Source organism: Papaver somniferum, chromosome 6, assembly GCF_003573695.1.
Source record: "Papaver somniferum cultivar HN1 chromosome 6, ASM357369v1, whole genome shotgun sequence".
NCBI lineage: Eukaryota > Viridiplantae > Streptophyta > Magnoliopsida > Ranunculales > Papaveraceae > Papaver > Papaver somniferum.
In genome coordinates this window covers 118378753-118395249 of record NC_039363.1, presented here as the reverse complement: position 1 = coordinate 118395249, position 16497 = coordinate 118378753, and the positions used below count along the sequence as shown (strand labels likewise).

The 16497-nt window shown below is 37.5% G+C and overlaps 1 long non-coding RNA gene across 1 annotated transcript; it reads left to right on the top strand.

The window, feature by feature from the left end:
* Positions 1-1690: 1690 nt before the first annotated feature.
* Positions 1691-4109, top strand: LOC113286095. The gene is made up of 2 exons (XR_003329104.1): positions 1691-3310; positions 3927-4109. It is a non-coding gene; the product is annotated as an uncharacterized LOC113286095 (long non-coding RNA).
* The last annotated feature ends 12388 nt before the right edge of the window (positions 4110-16497 follow it).

The following is a 16497-nucleotide window of genomic DNA, read 5'->3' as shown; positions in this document are numbered from 1 at the left end:
CTAGTACCATTGGATAGATCTCGAAAAGTTAGGCGGAATGGACTACTCGAACGTGCCATTCGGACATCAGACGAAGAAGATATTTGTAATTTTAGGTAAAGGATAAAATGGTCATTTCATAATAAAATGTTATGAAGGAAACCGGATTTTCTTCTCAGGTCACCCTCTGTGGATAACTCAAAAGAAATTCGATAAGGTCGAGTATTTTCTCTTCTTCTTTCATTTTCTTTTCTTCTTCTTTCTTCTTTTCTCTTTCTCTCTTCTTTGCTTCTTTGTTCTTCGGTCGAGTGAGGATTTGAGAAATCAATTTAGTGATTGGGAGATCGAATAAAAAGGGAAAGGATTATGTAGTAACTGTTGGTGGTGGTGTTCGATTTGAGTTTGAAAAAGATTAAAAGAGAGATGAATCAGGAAGAAGCAGAACTAGGGTTTTAGTTAGATTATGAGTTGGAAGATAATTGGTTGGTTTGCAGAGTTGCTAGTAGATGAAGGACGATCGGGTTATTGTTTAATTGATTCTCTGAAGTTGATTCGATAAAGATTGAAGATAATTAGGGTTTATGCAATTCAGTGAAGTTGTGATTTGAGATGTTTTAGAAGAAATTAATGGATGGTATTGAAGAACAGAAGGCAAAGAAGAAGTTTATGACGTTAATTTGAAGATTCAGTTACTTGAGCCAAGCTACTTTAAGGGTTAAGGATGAAGAGTAATTTGATTAAAATGAATTGGATGGAGAAGAGATAGGTTCGGTGGTGGTTGATCTATTTAGAGTTACAGTAGTTCACCAACAGTTCAGATAAGGCTAATTTCTGGGTAAGTCTTTATATGGTTTAATTTCAGTATTTGAAGTTGAGTTATGTGGATTGTAGAGTTTATGTGACTGTGAATGTAATCGAGGGTGAGATTAGTACTCGATGGAATTGTGATTGTGGATATGAAGATTGTGCTGAAAATGACAGGGCAACTTCATTCAGAGATGACCGATCATAGAAATATATTGTAAATTAATTTAGAAATCTAAAAGATGTAAGTTCACTTAGAAAGATTTTTAGGATTCTTCCTTGAAGTTAGAGACGGATATCTTATAAAGTAGAAATTAGTTTAAGAAAAATTAAACTTCCTTATTTGTTAAAATTTAAATCAGTGTAGTTGAACCTAGAGCTACAAATCTTAAATTTTAGTTGTAGAAAGCCATATAGGTTTATGTTGTTTGCGCTTAAACCAGAGACAAGATTATTCTTTAAGGTGGGGAGTTTTGAAGACCTTAAGGGTGGTTTGATTTTCGAGGACGAAAACGAATAAGGTGGGGAGAATGTAAGGACCCTCAAGCTCGTCAACGCTATTAGACTAGTCAAGAGATGTCTTAACCGCTAATGACTCGATTAGTTTAACACGAACGTTAATTAATAGGAATTAAACTAACAACGATCTAGATACGAAACTAGTACCCTTGGATAGATCTCAAAAAGTTAGGCAGAATGGACTACTCGAACGTGCCATTCGGACATCGGACGAAGAAGATATTTGTTATTTTAGGTGAAAGGTAAAATGGTCATTTCATAATAAAGTGTTATGAAGGCAACCCGATTTTCTTCTCAGGGAACCCTCTGTGGATAACTCAAAAAAAATTCTATAAGGTCGAGGATTTTCTCTTTCATTTTCTTTTCTTCTTCATTCTTCTTTCTCTTTCTCTCTTCTCTGCTTCTTTGTTCTTCGGTCGAGTGAGGATTTGAGAAATCAATTTAGTGACTGGGAGATCAAATAAATAGGGGAAGGATTATGTAGTAACTGTTGGTGGTGGTGTTCGATTTGAGTTTGAAGAATATTAAAAGAAAGATGAATCAGGAAGAAGCAGAACTAGGGTTTTAGTTAGATTATGAGTTGGAAAAGAATTGGTTGGTTTGCAGAGTTGCTAGTAGATGAAGGACGATTGATTTATTTTTTAATTGACTCTATGAAGTTGATTCGATAAATATTGAATATAATTAGGGTTTCTTCAATTCAGTGAAGTTGTAATTTGAGATGTTTAAGAAGAAATTAATGGATGGGTATTGAAGAACATGAGGCGAAGAAGAAGTTTATGACGTTAATTTGAATATTCAGTTACTTGATCTAAGCTACTTTAAGGGTTAAGGATGAATATTAATTTTATTAGAATGAAATGGATGGAGAAGAGATAGGTTCGATGGTGGTTGATCTATTTAGAGTTACAGCAGTTCACCAACAGTTCAGATAAGGCTAATTTCTGGGTAAGTCTTTATATTGTTTAATTTCAGTATATGAAGTTGAGTTATGTGGATTGTAGAGTTTATGTGACTGTGAATGAAATCGAGGGTAAGATGAGTACTCGATGGAACTGTGATTGTGGATATGAAGATTGTGCTGAAAATGATTAAGCTGAATTTTTGTTAATATGAGCTGCAGGTATAGTGAGTGAGTTGGTGGTGTTATGTTGAGTTGAGTTGAATGTGCATAGTTTCTTGAGATTGAGAGTTTTAGAGTTGCAGTGGCAGTTCAGTTGTGTTGGTGGTTTGAGATGATGATTGTATGTGTATTGAGATAAGAGTATGTTACGAATGAGCTTGTGTTGCTGGTAAGCCAATAGTGTAGGAGAAGGCTGTGGTTTGGGTTTGATCTGTAATTGAGAAGAAATGAAGTAACATACTTGGATGAAGAATTGAGATGAGATTAAGTCAGGGTGTGTGCAATTGGGACTGGAGGTGTAGTTGTAGCTTAGGTATATCTGGAATGGAAGGGAACTAGTGTGATTTGCATATATGGATGAGTTAGTTGCAGGTACATATTGTGGTGTTGATGAAAGATACATGTATGATTTGGAGATAGAGATTATTGGTGTTGGAATTGAGAAGTTAAGGTTTGAAGATAATCTACAAAGAGTGTTGTTGTCTGATCATATTATGGCTGAGTTGAGGATGTGTATGGATCCGAAATTGAACCAGATTGTGTAAGTGTTTTAATGGATTTGGTAGTTTGGTGTTGCCATTGTAGTCTAGTAAGCTGCAGTTGGAGTTGGAGATAATCTGGTGGTGTTGTTGCTGTTTTGGTAGTTGTTGTAGGTGCAAGTGATAAGTTGAAGTCTGTGTTTTGAATTGAATAATGGATTAAGTTGAAGCAATCAGTGTTTAGAAATTGGAATTTTAAAGTGATAGTGTGCAGGTGGAATGGATTGCTGGTAATGTTGATAAAATGAGTTGAGTTACAGTTGTAACAAGTTAAATTGTGAAGTGGAGGTTATCTTGAAATGTGTTTGTTGAATCTCCAGTGGAAGGCTTGGTACTGCTATCGCAGGTAGGCTTAAATTACAAATGTATTGAATTATAGATTTCTGTTTATATAGATTGTAATTTGAATTATAGTTATGAGTCTTGGTGTGTTACACTATGTTTGTGCCTTAGTGTTCTTTGGCCTGAGCATTTTTCTTTGTCCTATGCAAGAGTTTTAACTCTAGCTGACTTAGTCCATATGATTGAGTCGAATCAGTTCGCATTGCTGAGTCACTAGACCTGTTGATTCTGTGAATCTTTCCACGATTTGGAAAGGACTTGTAATTTTTTGTTTGTCATTATGAATTGTTATGGGAAATGAGAATTTCCAATTGTGGTATATAGGATACGTTCCTTCACAATTATATCTACGTGAATTATGTTTTTATGCTTAAAATGGGTCATCATGGTCTTGGTGATATCAATAGCTATTGAGTGTGGTTAGCACGAATATTATACATTGTTTGAAAAAAGAAGTTTGTCCATATACATGTTTGTTTATTTCAGTGACTTGGTCACTTTATAATGTTTGGGAAAAAATTATTGTTTTCCAAATCTTTCCTTGATTACTTGAAAGTTAAATATTAATCCTGTTGGGCACCCCTTTTACGGATGATCTGCTCACTCATTCCCACTTTCAGTTTCAGAGACAGATCAGAGTTGCGCAGCGAAAGCTTCAACGGTTGATTTCTTTAGTTGGTTAACTTTTAATACGTTTATTACATTGCATATTGTATTTGTAAACCAAATGACTATTGTATATGTATCATTTGAGGGGAATTCTTGTATATATATGTTTCTGAATGGGGCTAGTTTTGGCTTAAGTTTTGCAAGATTTCGTAATTGAATGTTTAAGTAAATGACTTAGTTTTTAGTGCCTCTTATTTAGTTAATCTCTTGGATTAGTCAACTGCTAGCTTAGGGGGCGCTACAAAAACTTTAAGTCTTGATTTCTAGTCTACTTATAGTGATGTCTCGGACTAGAATAATTGTGTAGTTGAGCATTAGACTCCATGATGTGATTTTCAATTGAGTTGTAGTAAATAGGTTCGTTGAGACTTGTGAAAGCAAAAGATTCTAGATTTAATTTTAAGACTAAAAATATAGAAAACTTAATAAAAGTGATATGAAAAATATGGAGAAGACTGGGGCTATGGAATCCACTATTTACCAATATCAAAGTGATTTATATTCTCTAATTATAATCATGCAAATCATGCATTCAAATTGATTCTTAATATTGCAATAGTTGATTTTTTAGAAATAACAATTGTAGATCGAAAGTATGGGACATCAAAACCCTAGGCTAGCATGCTCCATCAATTGAAATGACAATTGTTTAACAAAAACCATTTTATCAATTTATTTATCAAGGCAAATAATCATATAATAATTGCATAAATCAGAGATTACCACTTTTCATTGGTGAAATAGCTTCCTCTTTCGCACCAGAGGATGGGTTTAGCTCATCATTGTGTAAATACGCTCAAAATATTTGTTCATTGCTTCAAAAATTGTTTACAAAGATGAAATGGAGAGAAAATGATGAAAATCGGGTGTTTGCAACGTTTTTAATTGTTGCAAAACACTGTTACAGAGAACGATAAAAGGAAATTGTCACTGTTACTGTAGCTTCTAAGACCCACGCCTTTGTGTCGTTAACACTGTTGATAAACGACTGTCTTGGTTGGTCTGTTCTTCGTGTTCTTCAGCTATGCAGCAGCAGAAATGGTAGCTCTGCAACTCGATTTTTCTTTGCACTGTGGTCTTCTAAACTCTCCCAAACTCCCTGTCCCCGCCTCTACTGACCCTCAACAACTTATATAACCTCACTGTGCCCAAATCTCCCATCATAACTGCATATAATCTTCCATTTCTCGGCTTTGAAGAAAAATATTCTCGGAAATATTTTCTTCCCAGATTTAATTCCACATGCTGTTTTCTCGTGACATAAGACACCCAACACGTTGAGTCATCATCCAGAAGTGGTATAACACGGAGCATGCACAATAAAACCTCTCGATCACACACATAGAACTCGGAATGGACTAATTATAACCCGTGGCACTCTGTTTCCTTCTCTCAGTTTATCTAACCAAATTCAACCGAACCAAAGGCCTTTACCAAGCCTGATAAGCCCAATCAAGTCTTCCCCTGCAGACCCAGCCATTGAGTCTCGCTAAATCATCCCAAATCTCGAACCAGAAATCTGTTCTTCTGCTGGCCATTATTTCCCGCCAAAACAGGAATTTTGAACGACGGAGATGGGTAGCCCCCTATCCAGAGTAGGGGTGTGAATAGTGACCGGCGCCCTGGGTGCAAATAGTAAATAAGGTCCCCCTTAGTAATTGAGGTGCCCCTTATCCAAACTGAGAGTCTGAATAGCAAATCTCCTCCGGGGTTCCAAATAGCACTTTTTGAGCAAATTTTTCCATACAAGTGTATTTCTCCAAAAACACCTACACGAACATAAAAACACCATAATAAGTACAAAATCAAGCACTAATAATAGAGACACTGAGGACAATTCGACACAAAAATGTGTCTATCAAATACCCCCAAACTTATTATTTGCTAGTCCTCGAGCAAAACTAATCTAGAAAATAAAATGACTATACTTAGCACGTGCAGCAAGACGTTAAACCACTAGGTGTCCCTAGCGGCGGAGTGTTGTCTCCGTAGGGTTTACCAGAGGTGTAACCACAAAACCTTTACTCCAGACCCTAGATATCTACGCAGAACCTTGGAAGGCACTAAAGAACCTCCTTGGTTGGCATACTATCATTGACTACAGGAGGAAGTACCCTGATGAGAAATTCCAATTGTTGTACACGAGTTTGCACTCAGCATACTAAAATTCATAGATAAGTGACAGAGCATACTCAGATAGTTTCTGGACATCATAACCGGAGTCAACCAATCACATGAAAAGATTAAGAATATGGATAAAGAGAAAAAAAATCGATGGTTTAAAGTGAACGGTGTTTCCCATATCTGTCTGAAGGCCTCATCCAAGATGAACCTATCCTAATGGACTGAGATACCGGTCTGATTAATATCAACACAACTGGCATATACAAGGGCACCAGTGGTCGATAAACCTAACTCTAGGTCAACACAACTGGCATATACAAGGGCACCAGTGGTCGAGTTTATTGAATTTATTCTGGTTGGTCTGATGGTCTGGTCTCATTTATTTATTTTTTTTGTATCTCAATCACTCTATTTCACCTAGCAATGGTAACAACTTGAATTGTGTGCCCCACCAAATCACTGAAGAAATAAAAACAGAAGGGATAGGATTCAACGAGATATGGCGAAACTACCATGTTTTTTTTTAAATTATAACACCTGAGCTCTGTGCTTTTATGAATAGACTTTTTAGATGTTTCCATATAATCAGATTGGTTCATCAACTCCTACAACCAAGATGTTACCATCCACTTAGATTGGTTAGTGCCAACCTTAATAAGCATAAATTTCTAGGCTCTGGAGTTTATTTATTGCAACTAAAAGCTAACAAAAAGTTTCTTCCCCACCCCCAAACTTAAATATAACATTGTCCTCAATGTTTCTAATGAAAGAGCAATACCAAAAAGTAAAGTAACATGAGGAATCAGTAAAGATTGAAGCCGGAAAGATAGTACCTGGGTGAAGATAGAAATCAAAAACTAATATACAACATACAATCGCCTCGATGATCAATCAAGGGTAAACAGGGTCCTCCAGAGGGACCTCCTCAACATCACCTGTAGGAAAGGGATCTAAAAAGGGTTTCAATACCTGACCGTTAACCTTCAAATAACTACTACCATCCGGTGTCTCGATCTCAACAGCTTCATGAGGAAACACAGTGCGAACAATAAAAGAACCCGTCCACCGAGAACGTAACTTCCCAGGGAAAAGATGCAAGCGGGTATCATACAGAAGAACTTTTTGACCTGGAGAAAATGACTTTCTTAAAATATTCTTATCATGCACAAGTTTCATTTTGTTCTTATACTCCTTAGCACTATCGTATGCATCTTTACGAATTTCTTCCAACTTATTGAGCTGGAGTTTCCTGTGGGATCCTGCCTTGTCGAGTGAAAAATTTAGCTGCTTAACATCCCAATATGCTCTATGTTCTAACTCAACAGGTAAGTGACATGCCTTGCCATACACAAGTCGATAAGGTGACATTCCAATAGGGGTCTTAAACGCAGTACGGTAAGTCCATAAGGAATCAGTAAGCCTAGAAAACCAGTCTTTCCGATTAGGATTAACTGTTTTCTCTAATATACGTTTTATCTCCCCATTGGAAACCTCTACTTGACCACTAGTCTGTGGATGATACGGGGTATCTACCTTATGTGTAATACCGTATTTCTGCATCAAAAGACTAAAAGGTCCATTACAAAAGTGCGACCCTCCATCACTAATTATAGCGCGCGGTGTACCAAAACGTGTAAGTATATTATCTTTCAAGAACTCAACCACAACCCTATGGTCATTGGTTTTGCACGTAACCGCCTAAATCCACTTAGAGACATAGTCTACAACGACAAGGATGTATAAGTTATCAAAAGAATTAGGAAACGGACCCATAAAGTCAATACCCCACACATCAAAGACTTCAACAACTAAAATAGGTTTCAAGGAAATCATGTTCCTACGAGAAATGGTTCCTAATTTCTGGCAACGCTCACAAGCAACACAGTGACTATGGGAGTCTTTAAACAATGAAGGCCAATAGAATCCACACTGAAATATCTTAGCAGAAGTCTTCTTAGCACTAAAGTGACCTCCACAAGCATGATCATGACAAAAGGAAATAATACTGGACTGGTCACTCTCAGGTATACATCTCCTAATAATCTGGTCTAGACAATACTTAAACAAATAAGGATCATCCCAAAAGAAGTGTTTCACCTCGGCCAAAAACCTAGAACGATCTTGTTTACCCCAATGTTGGGGCATTCGACCAGTACAAGATAGTTCACTATATTTGCATACCAAGGTAATTGGGTAACAAAGAACAGTTGTTCATCAGGAAAGCCATCACTTATAGGAAGGGAATCATCAGGGGAATCAACAGCTAGCCTAGACAAGTGGTCTGCTACTACATTTTCGGCACCCTTTTTGTCCCTAATGTCTGGAGAAAAATCTTGCAACAAAAGGATCCACCTAATCAATCTAGGTTTCGTATCCTTTTTAGACAGAAGATATTTCAAGGCAGCCTGATCAGTATATATTACGATCTTAAAACCTAAGAGATAGGGTCTAAACTTGTCTAAGGAAAACACAATGGCTAACAGTTCCTTCTCGGTAGTGATATAGTTCAACTGGGCATCATTCAGAGTTTTGCTAGCATAGTAAATCTCATGAATTAATTTGTTTTCTCGCTGACCTAGCACAACACCAATAGCATAATCTGAAGCATCACACATGATCTCAAAGGGTAGGTTCCAGTTGGGTGCCTGGACTATGGTGGCGGTAGTGAGTAAAGTCTTAAGCTTCTCAAAAGCCTCTAAACAAGCATCATCAAAGACAAACTTAACATCCTTTGCAAGCAAATTGCAAAGAGGTCTAGAAATCAAGCTAAAATCCTTAATGAATTGACGATAAAAACCTGCATGCCATAAGAATGACCTAATATCTCTTACGGTTTTTGGGACCTGTAAAGTTTTAATAAGGTCAAATTTGGCTCTATCTACCTCTATACCCTTCGAAGATACGATATGCCCTAGAACAATTCCTGAACGAACCATGAAGTGACATTTCTCCCAATTAAGCACTAAATTATTTTCCTTACACCTAGTCAAAACTAATGACAAATGATGCAAGAACTCATCGAAAGACGAACCAAACACTGAAAAATAATCCATAAAGATCTCTAAGAACCGTTCTACCATGTCAGAAAACATGCTCATCATACAACGCTGAAAGGTCGCGGGGGCATTACATATCCCGAAAGGCATGCGTCTATCCGTAAAGGTACCAAAAGGACAGGTAAAAGTGGTTTTCTCTTGGTTTTCTGGGGCTATGACAACCTGATTATAACCGCAATATCCATCTAAAAAGCAATAATGGCTACGTCCAGCTAATCTCTCTAGCATTTGGGTGATGAAGAGAAGGGGAAAGTGGTCCTTCCTAGTGACCTTGTTCAATTTCCTATAGTCAATACAGACACGCCAACCCGTGGTCACTCGGGTTGGGATTAACTCATTGTTATCATTCTGGACTACAGTAATACCGGATTTCTTGGTAACAACCTGAAAGGGGATGACCCACTTACTGTCTGAAATGGGGTAGATAATGCATGCATCTAACAGTTTAAGAATCTCGGTTCGAACTACTTCTTTCATATTAGGGTTCAGTCGACGTTGCATCTCCCTAGAAGGTTTGGTGTCACTCTCTAAATATATATGATGCATACAATCAGTAGGACTTATACCCTTAATGTCTGTTATGGTCCACCCTAAAGCTTCCTTGTTATTCTGAAGGACGGTCACTAGCCTACTTTCCTGATCACTATCCAAGTCGGATGCTATAATCACAGGTAAAGTTTCATATGGGCCTAAAAACACATACTTCAGGGTATCTAGTAATGGTTTAAGGTCCAACTTATGAGGCTTTTCTAATGAAGGAACTAGGGTAGACTTAGAAACAGGTAGATTTTCGAACTTATGTTTCCAGCCATTACTAGTGTCTATCAAAGGGGTTGAATCTAACAAAGCATTCACCTCATTAATCACATCGGCATCATCAAAATCAATCCCAAAGTGGGCTAGGCATTTCTCTAATGGATCTTTCAACAAAGTGTTTGGTAATGACTCCTCGACTAATGTTCCTATCATGTTCACCTATTCTATGCTTTAATCATCTAGTTCAGAGGGTAGCTTACTAATATTAAAAATGTTCATCTCAATAGTCATATTACCAAAAGACAAATTCATAATACCATTTCGACAATTAATGATCGCGTTGGATGTAGCTAAAATCGGGCGACCTAAAATCACTGGTATTTGATTCTCCGGGTCAGGGACAGGTTGGGTATCTAGGATAACAAAATCCACCGGATATATAAACTTGTCGACCTCAATAAGAACATCCTCAATCACACCACGAGGAATTTTAACGGACCTATCAGCTAACTGAAGTGTCATATGGGTAGGTTTCATCTTACCAATTCCTAGCTTAAGGTACACATGGTATAGGAGTAAGTTCACACTGGCTCCTAAGTCAAGCAAAGCTTTCTCGACACGATATTTACCTATTTTGCAAGAAATAGTAGGGGACCCTGGGTCTTTATAATTAGGAGTAGTGGTATTCTGAATAATAGAACTCACATGACTAGCTAGGAAGGCTTTCTTCTAGACACTAAGTTTTCACTTTCGCGTACACATATCCTTAAGAAACTTGGCATAAGCGGGAATCTTCTTAATCGCATCTGACAATGGGAGGTTGATAGTAACCTTCTTAAAAACATCTAGTATATCATTAAAGTTGGACTCCCTCTTAGTTGGAACTAGCAGCTGGGGGAACGGGGCTCTGGGAACAAATCCGGGCTCAACAGGACCCTCATTGGTCTCTTTAGTGACTCTATCAGTCTCCTTATTTTCAGGCTCAGAAGGGTGAACTACAACATGTTCACTATCAGGCATGGCAACCTTATTGTCAACTTTCTTTCCACTCCTAAGGGTTGTTATAGAATTCACATGATTGTACGATTTCTCTCCTTTAGGGTTAGGATCAGTTTGACTAGGGAACCTTCCATCTTCTCTGTGACTAAGAAACTTATCTATTTGGCCGACTTGAAGTTCTAATTTAGCAAGAGACTGGGAATTATTCTTAAAATTCTGCCTGGTTTCTTCTTGAAAACCATAGTGGTTCTTTGATAACATCCCATGGTTCTTTGCTAACATAGTAAGGGTTTCTTCTAAGGTGGAGATCTTTTTCTCATTCTGAAACTGGGGTTGACCTGAAGAGTTCTTAGCATAACCAAAACCTGGGGAGGCTGAGAATTACTAGACTGTCCTTTATTCTAACCCTTAGACCAAGAAAAATTAGGATGCTTTCTCCAACCAGGGTTGTAAGTCTCTGAGTATGGGTCAAACTTTTGATGGTTCTCAAACCTAGCATTGTTATAGGCAACATGGGATTGCTCTTCACTAACCTGATCTCCACAAAAAGAGTCATTGGGTTCTACTCCACAACTAGACACTTTAGAGGCTCTAAACCTATCATCAGGTTCAACAAGAGACCTATGTTTACGATGATTCAATTCCAAAGATTCTAACCTTCTAGACAAAGCAGCAAACTTAGCATCTGACCCAAAGCTTGTATCTACCACATTGGTGCCATTTCTATTGACCAAGAGTCTTTTGGGGGGTTCAACACAAGACTCCCACTGTTGGGATTTTTCAGCGACAGCTCCTAAGAAGGTAAAAGCATCATCAACACTTTTACTAGTGAACTCACCAGCGCACATATACTCGACCATGGCTTTAGTTGAATAGTCTAAACCATCATAAATAATCTCTACGAGTTTCATATTATCAAATCCATGGTGAGGACACTGGGATAGGAGATCATTGAATCTCTCTAAAAACCTATAAAGAGACTCTCCCTCTTGTTGCACACTAGCACTAATTTCCTGCCTAACAGCTGCAGTTTTATGCTTAGGGTAGAATTTCATATAGAAAGCAACAATAAGTTCCTGCCATGTTCCAACGGATTCAGATGGTAGGTTGTTCAGCCAGGTCTTGGCTTTATCTCTCAAGGAAAAGGGAAACATCTTAAGTTCAAGACTTCATCAGTAAGTTCTTTTATTCTAATTGTCCCACAAGTTTCCTCAAAGTCCCTAATATGAAGATAAGGGTTCTCATCATCTTTGCCTAAGAATATAGGGATCATCTGAAGAATATTAGGTTTTATCTCGAAATTAGCCGTAGTGGCTGGCAATTTAATGCACGAGGCTCGGGTGGACCTAGTTGGGAACATGTAATCTTTCAAAGTTTCCATCGCTGGCACAGTTGAAGTATTAGGGGTATTTTCCTCACGAAGAGACAGATTCTCAAAACTGAAGTTTCCAAAAACAGGGCTCTTAAAAGAAGAGTCTTCGAGCTACCCGCTTCCACAAGAAGAACTACTAGTTTTTTCACTAATCAATCGACCTGGATTATCTCTTTTCCAAACCCGTTCTCTAATGACCTCGGGCATACACTACAAAAACAAATAAAAGAAATAAAAGAATCCTAAAGGAAGGGAGGTTCTAAGCAAACACAAAGCAGGCAGACTCCACCAAAGCAAACCTAAAGATTTATAGCAAACAAAAAGCATGATGGCTCCACTTATATTGTTTCTAGACCAACTTATATTCTTTCGAAAAGGAACTCGTTACAATCTGAGCAAACCTCTCTGGAATGAATCCGAGTTAAAATAAGTTGAATAGAGACGAGGGAAGCTACATAGAGCTTTGATACCCAAGGCCTCGCCGGCATTACAAGGCGGCGTATTCAACTCACAGAAATCATCATGAACTTCAAAGTAGGCTCAAAAGAGTAACCAATATTTTTCGAACGACTTTCCTATCAAGCTCGTTACCCTATAGGTCTCGTTCTAGTCCAAATTTTAGGCTTAGGTTCGCGTTTGATTTCATTTTCCTAAGGCGGGAAAGAAGAGAATGGTAATGAAATCCGAACCCTTATCTTGTATGGCCAGTTCTTGCCCTTTACTAAGAAATTAAAGCAGACGTTTTCAATTCCTCAGTATATATGCAAACGAAGGAATATAGTAAACCCGCTGATAGGGGATTTGCGGGTGTTTAGATAAACTTACCTCCCGTTCCAGATGGGGGATGAACTGCTGAAGTCGACTCGGGCCACGACTCCTATGTCTTTTACGAACCCGAGGGGCCGAGGTGATATCGTAATCGCCGTCCTTCTCTGCAAACAGTTTACATTTAAACTATCCTTCCGTAGGGTTTTAAAAAAAAATAAAGTCCCAAAGTCCACAGTTCACAGTCCAAAAATATAGTGCAAAAGAAAAGGAGAGTCTAAAAAAAAAAAAAAAAAAAAAAAAAAGCTCTAAAGAATAAAAACAAAATAAAATGTCTCTCTCTCTGTTTTTTTATTAGTTTTTCTTCTTCTTTTATTTCGCTCCTTTCGCTTTGCTTTTACTCCAATTCTTTAAGTATTCACCAAAAGCTTTGGAAAATTTTTCTTTCGCTCCAAATTCCAAAATCTGTAAGGAAAAGATAAAACCCAAAAACGTAAATAAGAACAAATAAAAATCTAAAAACTCTATCCTAAAGACAAATCCGCGTTGGCGGCGCCAAAAATTGATGTGATTTTCAATTGAGTTGTAGTAAATAGGTTCGTTGAGACTTGTGAAAGCAAAAGATTCTAGATTTAATTTTAAGACTAAAAATATAGCAAACTTAATAAAAGTGATATGAAAAATATGGAGAAGACTGGGGCTATGGAATCCACTATTTACCAACATCAAAGTGATTTATATTCTCTAATTATATTCATGCAAATCATGCATTCAAATTGATTCTTAATATTGCAATAGTTGATTTTTTAGAAATAACAATTGTAGATCGAAAGTATGGGACATCAAAACCCTAGGCTAGCATGCTCCATCAATTGAAATGACAATTGTTTAACAAAAACCATTTTATCAATTTATTTATCAAGGCAAATAATCATATAATAATTGCATAAATCAGAGATTACCACTTTTCATTGGTGAAAAAGCTTCCTCCTTCGCCCCAGAGGATGGGTTTACCTCATCATTGTGTAAACACGCTCAAAATATTTGTTCATTGCTTCAAAAATTGTTTACAAAGATGAAATGGAGAGAAAATGATGAAAATCGGGTGTTTGCAACGTTTTTAATTGTTGCAAAACACTGTTACAGAGAACGATAAAAGGAAATTGTCACTGTTATTGTAGCTTCTAAGACCCACGCCTCTGTGTCGTTAACACTGTTGATAAACGACTGTCTTGGTTGGTCTGTTCTTCGTGTTCTTCAGCTATGCAGAAGCATAAATGGTAGCTCTGCAACTCGATTTTTCTTTGCACTTGGTCTTCTAAACTCTCCCAAACTCCCAGTCCCCGCCTCTACTGACCCTCAACGACTTATATAACCTCATTGCGCCCAAATCTCCCATCATAACTGCATATAATCTTCCATTACTCGGCTTTGAAGAAAAATATTCTCGGGAATATTTTCTTCCCACATTTAACTCCACATGCTGTTTTCTCGTGACATAAGACACCGAACACGTTGAGTCATCATCCAGAAGTGGTATAACACGGAGCATGCACAATAAAACCTCTCGATCACACAAATAGAACTCGGAATGGACTAACTATAACCCGTGGCACTCTGTTTGCTTCTCTCGGTTTATCTTACCAAATTCAACCGAACCAAAGGCCTTTACCAAGCCTAATAAGCCCAATCAAGTCTTCCCCTGCAGACCCAGCCATTGAGTCTCGCTAAATCATCCCAAATCTTGAACTAGAAATTTGTTCTTCTGCTGGCCATTATTTCCCGCCAAAACTGGAATTTTGAACGACGAAGATGGGTAGCCGCCTATCCAGAGTAAGGGTGCGAATAGTGACTGGCGCCCTGGGTGCAAATAGTCAATAAGGTGCCCCTTATCCAAACTGAGAGTCCGAATAGCAAATCTCCTCCAGAGTTCAAATAGCACTTTTGAACAACTTTTTCCACACAAGTGTATTTCTCCAAAAACACCTACACAAAAATAAAAACACCATAATAAGTAAAAAATCAAGCACTAACAACAGAGACACTGAGGACAATTCGACAAAAAAATGTGTTTATCACTTCACAGCGTTCATCAATTGAAGACGAAGAACTACTAAGGAGAGCTTGTGAAACTTCATCCACAAAAGGTATGTGGAGACTATAACTCATCTATCACTTGGAAAGTCTATTTTTACGATATCTCCTATATTGAGACAAAAGTAGTATTACTATATAGTATTCGATTATGCACATTTGAGATTTCGAGCTGAGTTTAACTCGCTTACATATTTCTCGAAATTTGTGTTGGTAAGCTTTCGCTTCAACCAATTTCATCTTATATTCTTGACGAAATTCAAAAGATGATCATGTGAAAATTTCCGAGTAACATCTTACATGGTTTGTTTGATACAATGATTTGATGTAGACTTTGAATGTTTCGTTATGATTATTTCAATAACTTGAAAATTGCTTTGATGTTAATAGTTCGTGAAAACAACTATTGTCATCCTCTAAGAAAGTTTCACTGATTGAAATAGAGTTTAGAACACTTAACCATCATTGGATTATAAACATAGTATGCATTATTGCATGTATGTGATCCATGAACGGAGCTATAGTATGCATACCCGTATGCGTACCTCTTAGTTGTGAAATTCCGAGTACCTAAGTACACATACCCGTACGCGTACTGGCGAAGGATTTGGGTCCGGAAATTTCAGCTGTGTTTGGAAGTATGCATACCTGTTTTCATACTGGCGAACCCAAACTCAGACCGGTTACTTTGAGTATGCGTACCCGTTTGCATACTTGAGTGGTTAAAGATATAAAAACGGTTTTTTCATGAACTAATACATTTATATAATAAAGAATGCATTCTTTGCAAATCGTGGCTATAATGTTCATGAATTGGTTCGAGTGAATCAAACCGATTTTGTTTCAATTGTGTGCTTGTATACGTCTATGAGAATATATCAATTGAACAACTCTATAACTAGTTTCATTTGAGTCATTTGAACTAGTTGTGGTTAAGATGACTAAGGTTGATATGAGAGTGTTCATATAGGTAACTTCGGTTAACTACTGTTGAGCCAAGCTAGAGTACACGTTCAGGTACATTTCATTTGTGTATAAAAAGATAAGTTCGATCTAACGGTTGGAAGATATTAGCTTGAATCTAATCAGGTTTTCATATAACGGTGAATATTGAATGCTTTGTTACCAAGGTAACTAAGATTGCAAACCCTGATTTGATAACTATATAAGGGATAACTCTAGCAACTGAGAAACCTAATCCCCACACCTCATGTGTGATACTAGTTGCGACTAGAGTCGATTCTACTTTAACCTTAGGTTTTTCACGAAACCCTGTAGGTGAACGACTTAAAGACTTCATTGGGATTGTGAAGCCAGACCCAACTATTTTCTCTGTGGTTGCGTGTTCTGATCTTG